The sequence below is a fragment of the Oncorhynchus keta genome, chromosome 30 (genome assembly GCF_023373465.1).
Source record: "Oncorhynchus keta strain PuntledgeMale-10-30-2019 chromosome 30, Oket_V2, whole genome shotgun sequence".
NCBI classification, from domain to species: Eukaryota; Metazoa; Chordata; class Actinopteri; order Salmoniformes; family Salmonidae; genus Oncorhynchus; species Oncorhynchus keta.
Genome location: NC_068450.1, coordinates 35,389,692 through 35,405,854, shown reverse-complemented (window position 1 = coordinate 35,405,854; position 16,163 = coordinate 35,389,692). Strand labels below are relative to the sequence as shown.

The window sequence follows — 16,163 nt, the reverse complement described above, 5'->3', positions numbered from 1 at the left end:
GCACTTGTATGTGCTAGAGAACTGTGCAACATACCAATTATTTTCAATATGTATAAATATAGAGATAGAAATATATGTATGACTCCTGCTCTTTTTGTTTTACCTTTTAATAAAGCACTTAAATGGGGATCCCTCTTAATGGTTCATGAGTAATTTGGTATTGTTCAGCATGTTTAACGTTACCTCAAGTACCTTAGATCGCAGGCCCATAATTAGTCAATAGGGCTGACTGCCAAGTTACTAGTACTGTTAACTAGCCAGATAGCCTAAAAGCATACTAGCTAATGTTACCATGAAGAATTGATCTTAGTATTATTCGTTTTAGGTCATTTTTGTCCTGTTTAGCCATCTGGCTAGCTAAATTGTTAATTCACATATCTAGCTGATAATTGTGAAGTCAAACGTTTGTTTGTGTATATCTATTCGTCTATTGTTGCCATTGTCCTGGCTGAAGGAGGTTCAGTGAATGGGGTGGTGAAGCGTGTGGTAATACAGTTGCGTGCTTCTTAAATGTATTGTTTTATGCATTCTCCTCACTGTTTCTCCACCCACAAAAACGACTAAGAGAACGCAACACACATGAGAATACAATCGTTAAGTGTGGAAGGAGTATTTTGGAAAAGTACCCTTTTAGCTAGCTAAAGAAGGCCCTCATTTTTTTGATGAAATTATCCTAGAAAACACTTGAAATCGTCATGAACTCTAAAACATTACTTGTATTATTTAACTAGTATCCAGAATAGCTACAACTGGTAGGTCTATTTTGAACAAACTTAAACTTCTTGGATCTGGCAGTCCTGTTGCCCAAGCAAGCGGTCTTCACAGTAATCAAGATGGAAGCTCAAGTGTTATGTTGATCCTTCGTTGAGGATCAGTAAGACAGTTCACTTCATATCCTGCTTGTATGCTTGCTAGATAATGAAAAGCAACTAGTCAAACTGCAGTAAGCCCAAATATAGTTGACTATTGTTTGGTTAGTATCCAGAGCTAAATGGGGATCTAAACTAAATCATGAGTAATTTGTTGTTGCAGCGAACGTCCCGCTACCTTAGATCTAAGCCCCATAATTAGTCAATCCCCCTGACTGGCTAGTTACTAGAAGTTAACTAGAGATATCTAGCTAATGTTACCATGAAGAATTGACATGTCCATTTGGTCATTTTTGTCCTGTTTATCTGGCTAGCTTTTCACAAATCTAGCTGATAATTGTGAAGTCAAACGTTTGCTTTGTGTATATCTTGATTCGTCTATTGTTGCCATTGTCCTGGCTGAAGGAGGTTCAGTGAATGGGGTGGTGAAGCGTGAGGTAATACAGTAGGGGGAGTGCGAGTGCTTCTTAAATGTATTGTTTTATGCATTCTCACTCGCGTCCACACAAAACGTACTCAAGAGAACGGAGTGGAGAATACAATCGGAGCATGAGTGTGGAGCATGGTAGTATGTTTGGAAAAACACCCCTAGAGTTTGAGAGCTACAAGCCCCCACTCACCCAGTAATTTTTGAACTGTCCCTAAATTATCCTATTAAAACACTACATGGGAAATACGTCATGAACTCACAACAATTCAAAGTGCAGAGTATAAAACATTACTTAGCCTAATATATTATTAACAGCCACAATAGCGTCGTCTACTGGTAGGTCTATTTTGAATCAATATTTAAACTCGCCACCACACTCTACCTTCCACTGGTGTTTCCCAAATGCAGTCCTCAGGTTGCCCCAGCAACACACATTCACATTTTAGAGCCAGACAAGCACACTTGATTCAATTTGTTAACTAATCCTTCGATTAGTTAAATCAGTCAGAGCTACAACAACGTGTGCTGATTGAACCAAACTAAATACTTGGAGGATGCAGGCATCGATCCCGCTACCTCTCGCATGCTAAGCAAGCGCTCTATACCATTTGAGATAATCCCCCTGTGCCTCCAACAAGAAGTATGAAATCTCAATGACCGCACTGCCAAATCCCTCGTCCATAAGAAAGGATACTTTTTAAAAAGTATGCTTGCTTCAGCTGTCTAAAAGTATTTTTCATGGTAAGTTCAGTAAAGGTTGAAGTAGTGACTGCAGTAAGCCCAATGGTGGAAATAGTTGTATTGTTTGGTTAGTATCCAGAGCTACAACAATGTGTGCTGATTGAACTAAACTAAATAGTTGGAGGATGCGGGCATCGATCCCGCTACCTCTCGCATGCTAAGCGAGCGCTCTAGCTAATCCCCCTGTGCCTCCCATTTGAGCTAATCCCCTGTGCCTCCAACAAGAAGTAGGAAATCTCAATGACCGCACTGCCAAATCCCTCGTCCATAAGAAAGGATACTTTTTAAAAAGTATGCTTGCTTCAGCTGTCTAAAAGTATTTTTCATGGTAAGTTCAGTAAAGGTTGAAGTAGTGACTGCAGTAAGCCCAGTGGTGGAAATAGTTGTATTGTTTGGTTAGTATCCAGAGCTACAACAATGTGTGCTGATTGAACTAAACTAAATAGTTGGAGGATGCGGGCATCGATCCCGCTACCTCTCGCATGCTAAAGCGCTCTACCATTTGAGCTAATCCCCTGTGCCTGCAACAAGAAGTAGGAAATCTCAATGACCGCACTGCCAAATCCTTCGTCCATAAGAAAGGATACTTTTTAAAAAGTATGCTTGCTTCAGCTGTCTAAAATCATTTTTCATGGTAGTTCAGTAAAGGTTGAAGTAGTGACTGCAGTAAGCCCAGTGGTGGAAATAGTTGTATTGTTTGGTTAGTATCCAGAGCTACAACAATGTGTGCTGATTGAACTAAACTAAATAGTTGGAGGATGCGGGCATCGATCCCGCTACCTCTCGCATGCTAAGCGAGCGCTCTACCATTTGAGCTAATCCCCCTGTGCCTCCAACAAGAAGTAGGAAATCTCAATGACCGCACTGCCAAATCCCTCGTCCATAAGAAAGGATACTTTTTAAAAAGTATGCTTGCTTCAGCTGTCTAAAGGTATTTTTCATGGTAAGTTCAGTAAAGGTTGAAGTAGTGACTGCAGTAAGCCCAGTGGTGGAAATAGTTGTATTGTTTGGTTAGTATCCAGAGCTACAACAATGTGTGCTGATTGAACTAAACTAAATAGTTGGAGGATGCGGGCATCGATCCCGCTACCTCTCGCATGCTAAGCGAGCGCTCTACCATTTGAGCTAATCCCCTGTGCCTGCAACAAGAAGTAGGAAATCTCAATGACCGCACTGCCAAATCCTTCGTCCATAAGAAGGGATACTTTTTAAAAAGTATGCTTGCTTCAGCTGTCTAAAATCATTTTTCATGGTAGTTCAGTAAAGGTTGAAATCGTGACTGCAGTAAGCCCAGTGGTGGAAATAGTTGTATTGTTGGGTTAGTGAGTTTTGGGTGTATGATAGCAGAAAAACCTGCGAGTCTGGAGTTCCCCCTGCTGGCTGTCTGTGGAATAACATTAGGATCAGTTGATCGTGGGGAAATGCATGTTAGTCGTCCGAAACATGGTCACTGTTTTCCTGTCTTTTGTCGTGCTTATGCTCACTGCGTCTCAGTGGATCGCTCCAAGGCCTTTCTACTGTAAGCAGAGGAGAGGACAGCCTTCCAGTAGAATAAATAAGAGTCACAGCTCCCAACATTTACTAACAAATGAACAGCTACTAAATCAAAGATCTGTCTCATAAACTACACATGTGCCTGCCTACATGTGATAACCAAAGGGGATTTTTGCATTACCCCAAGCGACCACATAATTTGTCCCTTTAATTTAAGTAATAATTCGGTGGTTTGGTGGGATTTCCTAAATTCCAGTGTGTTTCTGCTTGCCACAACAAAGTCAAAAGAGAGAATGAACTGGCACACAGACTAAGATATTAGGACATGTTTAGTAGCAAAAAGAAGGCTGTCCATCATATCGCAAAGTCATTATGACAAGGGCTCCTCCTCCCCTGTAGGATAATAATAATAATGATTTATTCTATATAGCACTTTTCATTACACACATTACACACAGAATCTCAAAGTAGCTTTAAAAACTCAAATAAACTCAAGGTGATCTGGTACATACTTGGCCGATGGCTTCCAAAGCTTCAGATGATAATAATAAGATGGAGAGTGATGGAGTCTGTAGTTAGAGAGGAGTTGAGGCAGTAAGACAGTTCACTTCAGATACTTAGCTTGCACTTGTATGTGCTAGAGAACTGTGCAACATACCAATTATTTTCAATATGTATAAATATAGAGATAGAAATATATGTATGACTCCTGCTCTTTTTGTTTTACCTTTTAATAAAGCACTTAAATGGGGATCCCTCTTAATGGTTCATGAGTAATTTGGTATTGTTCAGCATGTTTAACGTTACCTGCCTAAGTACCTTAGATCGCAAGCCGATAATTAGTCAATAGGGCTGACTGGCTAGTTACTAGTATTGTTAACTAGCCAGATAGCCACAAAGCATTGTTAGCTAGCTAATGTTACCATGAAGAATTGACATCTATCTTACGTATTATTCGTTTTAGGTCATTTTTGTCCTGTTTAGCCATCTGGCTAGCTAAATTGTTACGATTCACATATCTAGCTGATAATTGTGAAGTCAAACGTTTGCTTTGTGTATATCTTGATTCGTCTATTGTTGCCATTGTCCTGGCTGGAAGGAGGTTCAGTGAATGGGGTGGTGAAGCGTGAGGTAATACAGTAGGGGGAGTGCGAGTGCTTCTTAAATGTATTGTTTTATGCATTCTCCTCACTCGCGTCCACACAAAAACGTACTCAAGAGAACGGAGTGGAGAATACAATCGGAGCATGAGTGTGGAGCATGGTAGTATGTTTGGAAAAACACCCCTAGAGTTTGAGAGCTACAAGCCCCCACTCACCCAGTAATTTTTGAACTGTCCCTAAAGTATCCTATTAAAACACTACATGGGAAATACGTCATGAACTCACAACAATTCAAAGTGCAGAGTATAAAACATTACTTAGCCTAATATATTATTAACAGCCACAATAGCGTCGTCTACTGGTAGGTCTATTTTGAATCAATATTTAAACTCGCCACCACACTCTACCTTCCACTGGTGTTTCCCAAATGCAGTCCTCAGGTTGCCCAAGCAACACACATTCACATTTTAGAGCCAGACAAGCACACTTGATTCAATTTGTTAACTAATCCTTCGATTAGTTAAATCAGTCCAGAGCTACAACAACGTGTGCTGATTGAACCAAACTAAATACTTGGAGGATACAGGCATCGATCCCGCTACCTCTCGCATGCTAAACAAGCGCTCTATACCATTTGAGATAATCCCCCTGTGCCTCCAACAAGAAGTATGAAATCTCAATGACCGCACTGCCAAATCCCTCGTCCATAAGAAAGGATACTTTTTAAAAAGTATGCTTGCTTCAGCTGTCTAAAAGTATTTTTCATGGTAAGTTCAGTAAAGGTTGAAGTAGTGACTGCAGTAAGCCCAATGGTGGAAATAGTTGTATTGTTTGGTTAGTATCCAGAGCTACAACAATGTGTGCTGATTGAACTAAACTAAATAGTTGGAGGATGCGGGCATCGATCCCGCTACCTCTCGCATGCTAAGCGAGCGCTCTACCATTTGAGCTAATCCCCCTGTGCATGCAACAAGAAGTAGGAAATCTCAATGACCGCACTGCCAAATCCTTCGTCCATAAGAAGGGATACTTTTTAAAAAGTATGCTTGCTTCAGCTGTCTAAAATCATTTTTCATGGTAGTTCAGTAAAGGTTGAAGTAGTGACTCCAGTAAGCCCAGTGGTGGAAATAGTTGTATTGTTTGGTTAGTATCCAGAGCTACAACAATGTGTGCTGATTGAACTAAACTAAATAGTTGGAGGATGCGGGCATCGATCCCGCTACCTCTCGCATGCTAAACAAGCGCTCTACCATTTGAGATAATCCCCCTGTGCCTCTAAAAAGAAGTAGGAAATCTCAATGACCGCACTGCCAAATCCCTCGTCCATAAGAAAGGATACTTTTTAAAAAGTATGCTTGCTTCAGCTGTCTAAAAGTATTTTTCATGATAAGTTCAGTAAAGGTTGAAGTAGTGACTGCAGTAAGCCCAGTGGTGGAAATAGTTGTATTGTTTGGTTAGTATCCAGAGCTACAACAATGTGTGCTGATTGAACTAAACTAAATAGTTGGAGGATGCGGGAATCGATCCCGCTACCTCTCGCATGCTAAGCGAGCGCTCTACCATTTGAGCTAATCCCCCTGTGCCTCTAAAAAGAAGTAGGAAATCTCAATGACCGCACTGCCAAATCCCTCGTCCATAAGAAAGGATACTTTTTAAAAAGTATGCTTGCTTCAGCTGTCTAAAAGTATTTTTCATGATAAATTCAGTAAAGGTTGAAGTAGTGACTGCAGTAAGCCCAGTGGTGGAAATAGTTGTATTGTTTGGTTAGTATCCAGAGCTACAACAATGTGTGCTGATTGAACTAAACTAAATAGTTGGAGGATGCGGGCATCGATCCCGCTACCTCTCGCATGCTGCGAGCGCTCTACCATTTGAGCTAATCCCCCTGTGCCTGCAAAAGAAGTAGGAAATCTCAATGACCGCACTGCCAAATCCTTCGTCCATAAGAAGGGATACTTTTTAAAAAGTATGCTTGCTTCAGCTGTCTAAAATCATTTTTCATGGTAGTTCAGTAAAGGTTGAAATCGTGACTGCAGTAAGCCCAGTGGTGGAAATAGTTGTATTGTTGGGTTAGTGAGTTTTGGGTGTATGATAGCAGAAAAACCTGCGAGTCTGGAGTTCCCCCTGCTGGCTGTCTGTGGAATAACATTAGGATCAGTTGATCGTGGGGAAATGCATGTTAGTCGTCCGAAACATGGTCACTGTTTTCCTGTCTTTTGTCATGCTTATGCTCACTGCGTCTCAGTGGATCGCTCCAAGGCCTTTCTACTGTAAGCAGAGGAGAGGACAGCCTTCCAGTAGAATAAATAAGAGTCACAGCTCCCAACATTTACTAACAAATGAACAGCTACTAAATCAAAGATCTGTCTCATAAACTACACATGTGCCTGCCTACATGTGATAACCAAAGGGGATTTTTGCATTACCCCAAGCGACCACATAATTTGTCCCTTTAATTTAAGTAATAATTCGGTGGTTTGGTGGGATTTCCTAAATTCCAGTGTGTTTCTGCTTGCCACAACAAAGTCAAAAGAGAGAATGAACTGGCACACAGACTAAGATATTAGGACATGTTTAGTAGCAAAAAGAAGGCTGTCCATCATATCGCAAAGTCATTATGACAAGGGCTCCTCCTCCCCTGTAGGATAATAATAATAATGATTTATTCTATATAGCACTTTTCATTACACACATTACACACAGAATCTCAAAGTAGCTTTAAAAACTCAAATAAACTCAAGGTGATCTGGTACATACTTGGCCGATGGCTTCCAAAGCTTCAGATGATAATAATAAGATGGAGAGTGATGGAGTCTGTAGTTAGAGAGGAGTTGAGGCAGTAAGACAGTTCACTTCAGATACTTAGCTTGCACTTGTATGTGCTAGAGAACTGTGCAACATACCAATTATTTTCAATATGTATAAATATAGAGATAGAAATATATGTATGACTCCTGCTCTTTTTGTTTTACCTTTTAATAAAGCACTTAAATGGGGATCCCTCTTAATGGTTCATGAGTAATTTGGTATTGTTCAGCATGTTTAACGTTACCTGCCTAAGTACCTTAGATCGCAAGCCGATAATTAGTCAATAGGGCTGACTGGCTAGTTACTAGTATTGTTAACTAGCCAGATAGCCACAAAGCATTGTTAGCTAGCTAATGTTACCATGAAGAATTGACATCTATCTTACGTATTATTCGTTTTAGGTCATTTTTGTCCTGTTTAGCCATCTGGCTAGCTAAATTGTTACGATTCACATATCTAGCTGATAATTGTGAAGTCAAACGTTTGCTTTGTGTATATCTTGATTCGTCTATTGTTGCCATTGTCCTGGCTGGAAGGAGGTTCAGTGAATGGGGTGGTGAAGCGTGAGGTAATACAGTAGGGGAGTGCGAGTGCTTCTTAAATGTATTGTTTTATGCATTCTCCTCACTCGCGTCCACACAAAAACGTACTCAAGAGAACGGAGTGGAGAATACAATCGGAGCATGAGTGTGGAGCATGGTAGTATGTTTGGAAAAACACCCCTAGAGTTTGAGAGCTACAAGCCCCCACTCACCCAGTAATTTTTGAACTGTCCCTAAATTATCCTATTAAAACACTACATGGGAAATACGTCATGAACTCACAACAATTCAAAGTGCAGAGTATAAAACATTACTTAGCCTAATATATTATTAACAGCCACAATAGCGTCGTCTACTGGTAGGTCTATTTTGAATCAATATTTAAACTCGCCACCACACTCTACCTTCCACTGGTGTTTCCCAAATGCAGTCCTCAGGTTGCCCCAGCAACACACATTCACATTTTAGAGCCAGACAAGCACACTTGATTCAATTTGTTAACTAATCCTTCGATTAGTTAAATCAGTCCAGAGCTACAACAACGTGTGCTGATTGAACCAAACTAAATACTTGGAGGATGCAGGCATCGATCCCGCTACCTCTCGCATGCTAAGCAAGCGCTCTATACCATTTGAGATAATCCCCTGTGCCTCCAACAAGAAGTATGAAATCTCAATGACCGCACTGCCAAATCCCTCGTCCATAAGAAAGGATACTTTTTAAAAAGTATGCTTGCTTCAGCTGTCTAAAAGTATTTTTCATGGTAAGTTCAGTAAAGGTTGAAGTAGTGACTGCAGTAAGCCCAGTGGTGGAAATAGTTGTATTGTTTGGTTAGTATCCAGAGCTACAACAATGTGTGCTGATTGAACTAAACTAAATAGTTGGAGGATGCGGGCATCGATCCCGCTACCTCTCGCATGCTAAGCGAGCGCTCTACCATTTGAGCTAATCCCCTGTGCCTCCAACAAGAAGTAGGAAATCTCAATGACCGCACTGCCAAATCCTTCGTCCATAAGAAGGGATACTTTTTAAAAGTATGCTTGCTTCAGCTGTCTAAAATCATTTTTCATGGTAGTTCAGTAAAGGTTGAAGTAGTGACTGCAGTAAGCCCAGTGGTGGAAATAGTTGTATTGTTTGGTTAGTATCCAGAGCTACAACAATGTGTGCTGATTGAACTAAACTAAATAGTTGGAGGATGCGGGCATCGATCCCGCTACCTCTCGCATGCTAAACGAGCGCTCTACCATTTGAGCTAATCCCCTGTGCCTCCAAAAAGAAGTAGGAAATCTCAATGACCGCACTGCCAAATCCCTCGTCCATAAGAAAGGATACTTTTTAAAAAGTATGCTTGCTTCAGCTGTCTAAAAGTATTTTTCATGATAAGTTCAGTAAAGGTTGAAGTAGTGACTGCAGTAAGCCCAGTGGTGGAAATAGTTGTATTGTTTGGTTAGTATCCAGAGCTACAACAATGTGTGCTGATTGAACTAAACTAAATAGTTGGAGGATGCGGGCATCGATCCCGCTACCTCTCGCATGCTAAGCGAGCGCTCTACCATTTGAGCTAATCCCCCTGTGCCTCCAACAAGAAGTAGGAAATCTCAATGACCGCACTGCCAAATCCTTCGTCCATAAGAAGGGATACTTTTTAAAAAGTATGCTTGCTTCAGCTGTCTAAAATCATTTTTCATGGTAGTTCAGAAAAGGTTGAAGTAGTGACTGCAGTAAGCCAAGTGGTGGAAATAGTTGTATTGTTTGGTTAGTATCCAGAGCTACAACAATGTGTGCTGATTGAACTAAACTAAATAGTTGGAGGATGCGGGCATCGATCCCGCTACCTCTCGCATGCTAAGCGAGCGCTCTACCATTTGAGCTAATCCCCTGTGCCTCCAACAAGAAGTAGGAAATCTCAATGACCGCACTGCCAAATCCCTCGTCCATAAGAAAGGATACTTTTTAAAAAGTATGCTTGCTTCAGCTGTCTAAAAGTATTTTTCATGATAAGTTCAGTAAAGGTTGAAGTAGTGACTGCAGTAAGCCCAGTGGTGGAAATAGTTGTATTGTTTGGTTAGTATCCAGAGCTACAACAATGTGTGCTGATTGAACTAAACTAAATAGTTGGAGGATGCGGGCATCGATCCCGCTACCTCTCGCATGCTAAGCGAGCGCTCTACCATTTGAGCTAATCCCCTGTGCCTGCAACAAGAAGTAGGAAATCTCAATGACCGCACTGCCAAATCCTTCGTCCATAAGAAGGGATACTTTTTAAAAAGTATGCTTGCTTCAGCTGTCTAAAATCATTTTTCATGGTAGTTCAGTAAAGGTTGAAATCGTGACTGCAGTAAGCCCAGTGGTGGAAATAGTTGTATTGTTGGGTTAGTGAGTTTTGGGTGTATGATAGCAGAAAAACCTGCGAGTCTGGAGTTCCCCCTGCTGGCTGTCTGTGGAATAACATTAGGATCAGTTGATCGTGGGGAAATGCATGTTAGTCGTCCGAAACATGGTCACTGTTTTCCTGTCTTTTGTCGTGCTTATGCTCACTGCGTCTCAGTGGATCGCTCCAAGGCCTTTCTACTGTAAGCAGAGGAGAGGACAGCCTTCCAGTAGAATAAATAAGAGTCACAGCTCCCAACATTTACTAACAAATGAACAGCTACTAAATCAAAGATCTGTCTCATAAACTACACATGTGCCTGCCTACATGTGATAACCAAAGGGGATTTTTGCATTACCCCAAGCGACCACATAATTTGTCCCTTTAATTTAAGTAATAATTCGGTGGTTTGGTGGGATTTCCTAAATTCCAGTGTGTTTCTGCTTGCCACAACAAAGTCAAAAGAGAGAATGAACTGGCACACAGACTAAGATATTAGGACATGTTTAGTAGCAAAAAGAAGGCTGTCCATCATATCGCAAAGTCATTATGACAAGGGCTCCTCCTCCCCTGTAGGATAATAATAATAATGATTTATTCTATATAGCACTTTTCATTACACACATTACACACAGAATCTCAAAGTAGCTTTAAAAACTCAAATAAACTCAAGGTGATCTGGTACATACTTGGCCGATGGCTTCCAAAGCTTCAGATGATAATAATAAGATGGAGAGTGATGGAGTCTGTAGTTAGAGAGGAGTTGAGGCAGTAAGACAGTTCACTTCAGATACTTAGCTTGCACTTGTATGTGCTAGAGAACTGTGCAACATACCAATTATTTTCAATATGTATAAATATAGAGATAGAAATATATGTATGACTCCTGCTCTTTTTGTTTTACCTTTTAATAAAGCACTTAAATGGGGATCCCTCTTAATGGTTCATGAGTAATTTGGTATTGTTCAGCATGTTTAACGTTACCTGCCTAAGTACCTTAGATCGCAAGCCGATAATTAGTCAATAGGGCTGACTGGCTAGTTACTAGTATTGTTAACTAGCCAGATAGCCACAAAGCATTGTTAGCTAGCTAATGTTACCATGAAGAATTGACATCTATCTTACGTATTATTCGTTTTAGGTCATTTTTGTCCTGTTTAGCCATCTGGCTAGCTAAATTGTTACGATTCACATGTCTAGCTGATAATTGTGAAGTCAAACGTTTGCTTTGTGTATATCTTGATTCGTCTATTGTTGCCATTGTCCTGGCTGGAAGGAGGTTCAGTGAATGGGGTGGTGAAGCGTGAGGTAATACAGTAGGGGGAGTGCGAGTGCTTCTTAAATTTATTGTTTTATGCATTCTCCTCACTCGCGTCCACACAAAAACGTACTCAAGAGAACGGAGTGGAGAATACAATCGGAGCATGAGTGTGGAGCATGGTAGTATGTTTGGAAAAACACCCCTAGAGTTTGAGAGCTACAAGCCCCCACTCACCCAGTAATTTTTGAACTGTCCCTAAAGTATCCTATTAAAACACTACATGGGAAATACGTCATGAACTCACAACAATTCAAAGTGCAGAGTATAAAACATTACTTAGCCTAATATATTATTAACAGCCACAATAGCGTCGTCTACTGGTAGGTCTATTTTGAATCAATATTTAAACTCGCCACCACACTCTACCTTCCACTGGTGTTTCCCAAATGCAGTCCTCAGGTTTCCCCAGCAACACACATTCACATTTTAGAGCCAGACAAGCACACTTGATTAAATTTGTTAACTAATCCTTCGATTAGTTAAATCAGTCCAGAGCTACAACAACAATGTGTGCTGATTGAACCAAACTAAATAGTTGGAGGATGCAGGTATCAATCCCACTACCTCTCGCATGCTAAGCGAGCGCTCTAACATTTGAGCTAATCCCCCTGTGCCTCCAACAAGAAGTATGAAATCTCAATGACCGCACTGCCAAATCCCTCGTCCATAAGAAAGGATACTTTAAAAAAAGTATGCTTGCTTCAGCTGTCTAAAAGTATTTTTCATGGTAAGTTCAGTAAAGGTTGAAGTAGTGACTGCAGTAAGCCCAGTGGTGGAAATAGTTGTATTGTTTGGTTAGTATCCAGAGCTACAACAATGTGTGCTGATTGAACTAAACTAAATAGTTGGAGGATGCGGGCATCGATCCCGCTACCTCTCGCATGCTAAGCGAGCGCTCTACCATTTGAGCTAATCCCCCTGTGCCTCCAACAAGAAGTAGGAAATCTCAATGACCGCACTGCCAAATCCTTCGTCCATAAGAAGGGATACTTTTTAAAAAGTATGCTTGCTTCAGCTGTCTAAAAGTATTTTTCATGGTAAGTTCAGTAAAGGTTGAAGTAGTGACTGCAGTAAGCCCAGTGGTGGAAATAGTTGTATTGTTTGGTTAGTATCCAGAGCTACAACAATGTGTGCTGATTGAACTAAACTAAATAGTTGGAGGATGCGGGCATCGATCCCGCTACCTCTCGCATGCTAAGCGAGTGCTCTACCATTTGAGATAATCCCCCTGTGCCTCCAACAAGAAGTATGAAATCTCAATGACCGCACTGCCAAATCCCTCGTCCATAAGAAAGGATACTTTTTAAAAAGTATGCTTGCTTCAGCTGTCTAAAAGTATTTTTCATGGTAAGTTCAGTAAAGGTTGAAGTAGTGACTGCAGTAAGCCCAGTGGTGGAAATAGTTGTATTGTTTGGTTAGTATCCAGAGCTACAACAATGTGTGCTGATTGAACTAAACTAAATAGTTGGAGGATGCGGGCATCGATCCCGCTACCTCTCGCATGCTAAGCGAGCGCTCTACCATTTGAGCTAATCCCCCTGTGCATGCAACAAGAAGTAGGAAATCTCAATGACCGCACTGCCAAATCCTTCGTCCATAAGAAGGGATACTTTTTAAAAAGTATGCTTGCTTCAGCTGTCTAAAATCATTTTTCATGGTAGTTCAGTAAAGGTTGAAGTAGTGACTGCAGTAAGCCCAGTGGTGGAAATAGTTGTATTGTTTGGTTAGTATCCAGAGCTACAACAATGTGTGCTGATTGAACTAAACTAAATAGTTGGAGGATGCGGGCATCGATCCCGCTACCTCTCGCATGCTAAGCGAGCGCTCTACCATTTGAGCTAATCCCCTGTGCCTCCAACAAGAAGTAGGAAATCTCAATGACCGCACTGCCAAATCCCTCGTCCATAAGAAAGGATACTTTTTAAAAAGTATGCTTGCTTCAGCTGTCTAAAAGTATTTTTCATGATAAGTTCAGTAAAGGTTGAAGTAGTGACTGCAGTAAGCCCAGTGGTGGAAATAGTTGTATTGTTTGGTTAGTATCCAGAGCTACAACAATGTGTGCTGATTGAACTAAACTAAATAGTTGGAGGATGCGGGCATCGATCCCGCTACCTCTCGCATGCTAAGCGAGCGCTCTACCATTTGAGCTAATCTCCCCTGTGCCTCCAACAAGAAGTAGGAAATCTCAATGACCGCACTGCCAAATCCTTCGTCCATAAGAAGGGATACTTTTTAAAAAGTATGCTTGCTTCAGCTGTCTAAAATCATTTTTCATGGTAGTTCAGTAAAGGTTGAAATCGTGACTGCAGTAAGCCCAGTGGTGGAAATAGTTGTATTGTTGGGTTAGTGAGTTTTGGGTGTATGATAGCAGAAAAACCTGCGAGTCTGGAGTTCCCCCTGCTGGCTGTCTGTGGAATAACATTAGGATCAGTTGATCGTGGGGAAATGCATGTTAGTCGTCCGAAACATGGTCACTGTTTTCCTGTCTTTTGTCGTGCTTATGCTCACTGCGTCTCAGTGGATCGCTCCAAGGCCTTTCTACTGTAAGCAGAGGAGAGGACAGCCTTCCAGTAGAATAAATAAGAGTCACAGCTCCCAACATTTACTAACAAATGAACAGCTACTAAATCAAAGATCTGTCTCATAAACTACACATGTGCCTGCCTACATGTGATAACCAAAGGGGATTTTTGCATTACCCCAAGCGACCACATAATTTGTCCCTTTAATTTAAGTAATAATTCGGTGGTTTGGTGGGATTTCCTAAATTCCAGTGTGTTTCTGCTTGCCACAACAAAGTCAAAAGAGAGAATGAACTGGCACACAGACTAAGATATTAGGACATGTTTAGTAGCAAAAGAAGGCTGTCCATCATATCGCAAAGCCATTATGACAAGGGCTCCTCCTCCCCTGTAGGATAATAATAATAATGATTTATTCTATATAGCACTTTTCATTACACACATTACACACAGAATCTCAAAGTAGCTTTAAAAACTCAAATAAACTCAAGGTGATCTGGTACATACTTGGCCGATGGCTTCCAAAGCTTCAGATGATAATAATAAGATGGAGAGTGATGGAGTCTGTAGTTAGAGAGGAGTTGAGGCAGTAAGACAGTTCACTTCAGATACTTAGCTTGCACTTGTATGTGTAGAGAACTGTGCAACATACCAATTATTTTCAATATGTATAAATATAGAGATAGAAATATATGTATGACTCCTGCTCTTTTTGTTTTACCTTTTAATAAAGCACTTAAATGGGGATCCCTCTTAATGGTTCATGAGTAATTTGGTATTGTTCAGCATGTTTAACGTTACCTGCCTAAGTACCTTAGATCGCAGGCCCATAATTAGTCAATAGGGCTGACTGCCAAGTTACTAGTACTGTTAACTAGCCAGATAGCAACAAAGCATTGTTAGCTAGCTAATGTTACCATGAAGAATTGATCTTACGTATTATTCGTTTTAGGTCATTTTTGTCCTGTTTAGCCATCTGGCTAGCTAAATTGTTACGATTCACATATCTAGCTGATAATTGTGAAGTCAAACGTTTGCTTTGTGTATATCTTGATTCGTCTATTGTTGCCATTGTCCTGGCTGGAAGGAGGTTCAGTGAATGGGGTGGTGAAGCGTGAGGTAATACAGTAGGGGAGTGCGAGTGCTTCTTAAATGTATTGTTTTATGCATTCTCCTCACTCGCGTCCACACAAAAACGTACTCAAGAGAACGGAGTGGAGAATACAATCGGAGCATGAGTGTGGAGCATGGTAGTATGTTTGGAAAAACACCCCTAGAGTTTGAGAGCTACAAGCCCCCACTCACCCAGTAATTTTTGAACTGTCCCTAAATTATCCTATTAAAACACTACATGGGAAATACGTCATGAACTCACAACAATTCAAAGTGCAGAGTATAAAACATTACTTAGCCTAATATATTATTAACAGCCACAATAGCGTTGTCTACTGGTAGGTCTATTTTGAATCAATATTTAAACTCGCCACCACACTCTACCTTCCACTGGTGTTTCCCAAATGCAGTCCTCAGGTTGCCCAAGCAACACACATTCACATTTTAGAGCCAGACAAGCACACTTGATTCAATTTGTTAACTAATCCTTCGATTAGTTAAATCAGTCAAGAGCTACAACAACGTGTGCTGATTGAACCAAACTAAATACTTGGAGGATGCAGGCATCGATCCCGCTACCTCTCGCATGCTAAGCAAGCGCTCTATACCATTTGAGATAATCCCCCTGTGCCTCCAACAAGAAGTATGAAATCTCAATGACCGCACTGCCAAATCCCTCGTCCATAAGAAAGGATACTTTTTAAAAAGTATGCTTGCTTCAGCTGTCTAAAAGTATTTTTCATGGTAAGTTCAGTAAAGGTTGAAGTAGTGACTGCAGTAAGCCCAGTGGTGGAAATAGTTGTATTGTTTGGTTAGTATCCAGAGCTACAACAATGTGTGCTGATTGAA

At 40.9% G+C, this 16,163-nt stretch overlaps 7 non-coding genes across 7 annotated transcripts; all 7 read right to left on the bottom strand.

The window, feature by feature from the left end:
* Positions 1-2,792: 2,792 nt before the first annotated feature.
* Positions 2,793-2,865, bottom strand: trnaa-agc (transfer RNA alanine (anticodon AGC)). Its single transcript has one exon. It is a non-coding gene; the product is annotated as a tRNA-Ala (tRNA).
* Positions 2,866-5,523: 2,658 nt separating this feature from the next.
* trnaa-agc (transfer RNA alanine (anticodon AGC)) lies at positions 5,524-5,596 on the bottom strand. Its single transcript has one exon. It is a non-coding gene; the product is annotated as a tRNA-Ala (tRNA).
* A 546-nt stretch (positions 5,597-6,142) lies between these two features.
* Positions 6,143-6,215, bottom strand: trnaa-agc (transfer RNA alanine (anticodon AGC)). Its single transcript has one exon. It is a non-coding gene; the product is annotated as a tRNA-Ala (tRNA).
* Positions 6,216-9,485: 3,270 nt separating this feature from the next.
* Positions 9,486-9,558, bottom strand: trnaa-agc (transfer RNA alanine (anticodon AGC)). Its single transcript has one exon. It is a non-coding gene; the product is annotated as a tRNA-Ala (tRNA).
* A 2,967-nt stretch (positions 9,559-12,525) lies between these two features.
* Positions 12,526-12,598, bottom strand: trnaa-agc (transfer RNA alanine (anticodon AGC)). Its single transcript has one exon. It is a non-coding gene; the product is annotated as a tRNA-Ala (tRNA).
* Positions 12,599-13,145: 547 nt separating this feature from the next.
* trnaa-agc (transfer RNA alanine (anticodon AGC)) lies at positions 13,146-13,218 on the bottom strand. Its single transcript has one exon. It is a non-coding gene; the product is annotated as a tRNA-Ala (tRNA).
* Positions 13,219-13,763: 545 nt separating this feature from the next.
* On the bottom strand, positions 13,764-13,836 carry trnaa-agc (transfer RNA alanine (anticodon AGC)). The gene has a single exon. It is a non-coding gene; the product is annotated as a tRNA-Ala (tRNA).
* Between the last annotated feature and the right edge of the window lie 2,327 nt (positions 13,837-16,163).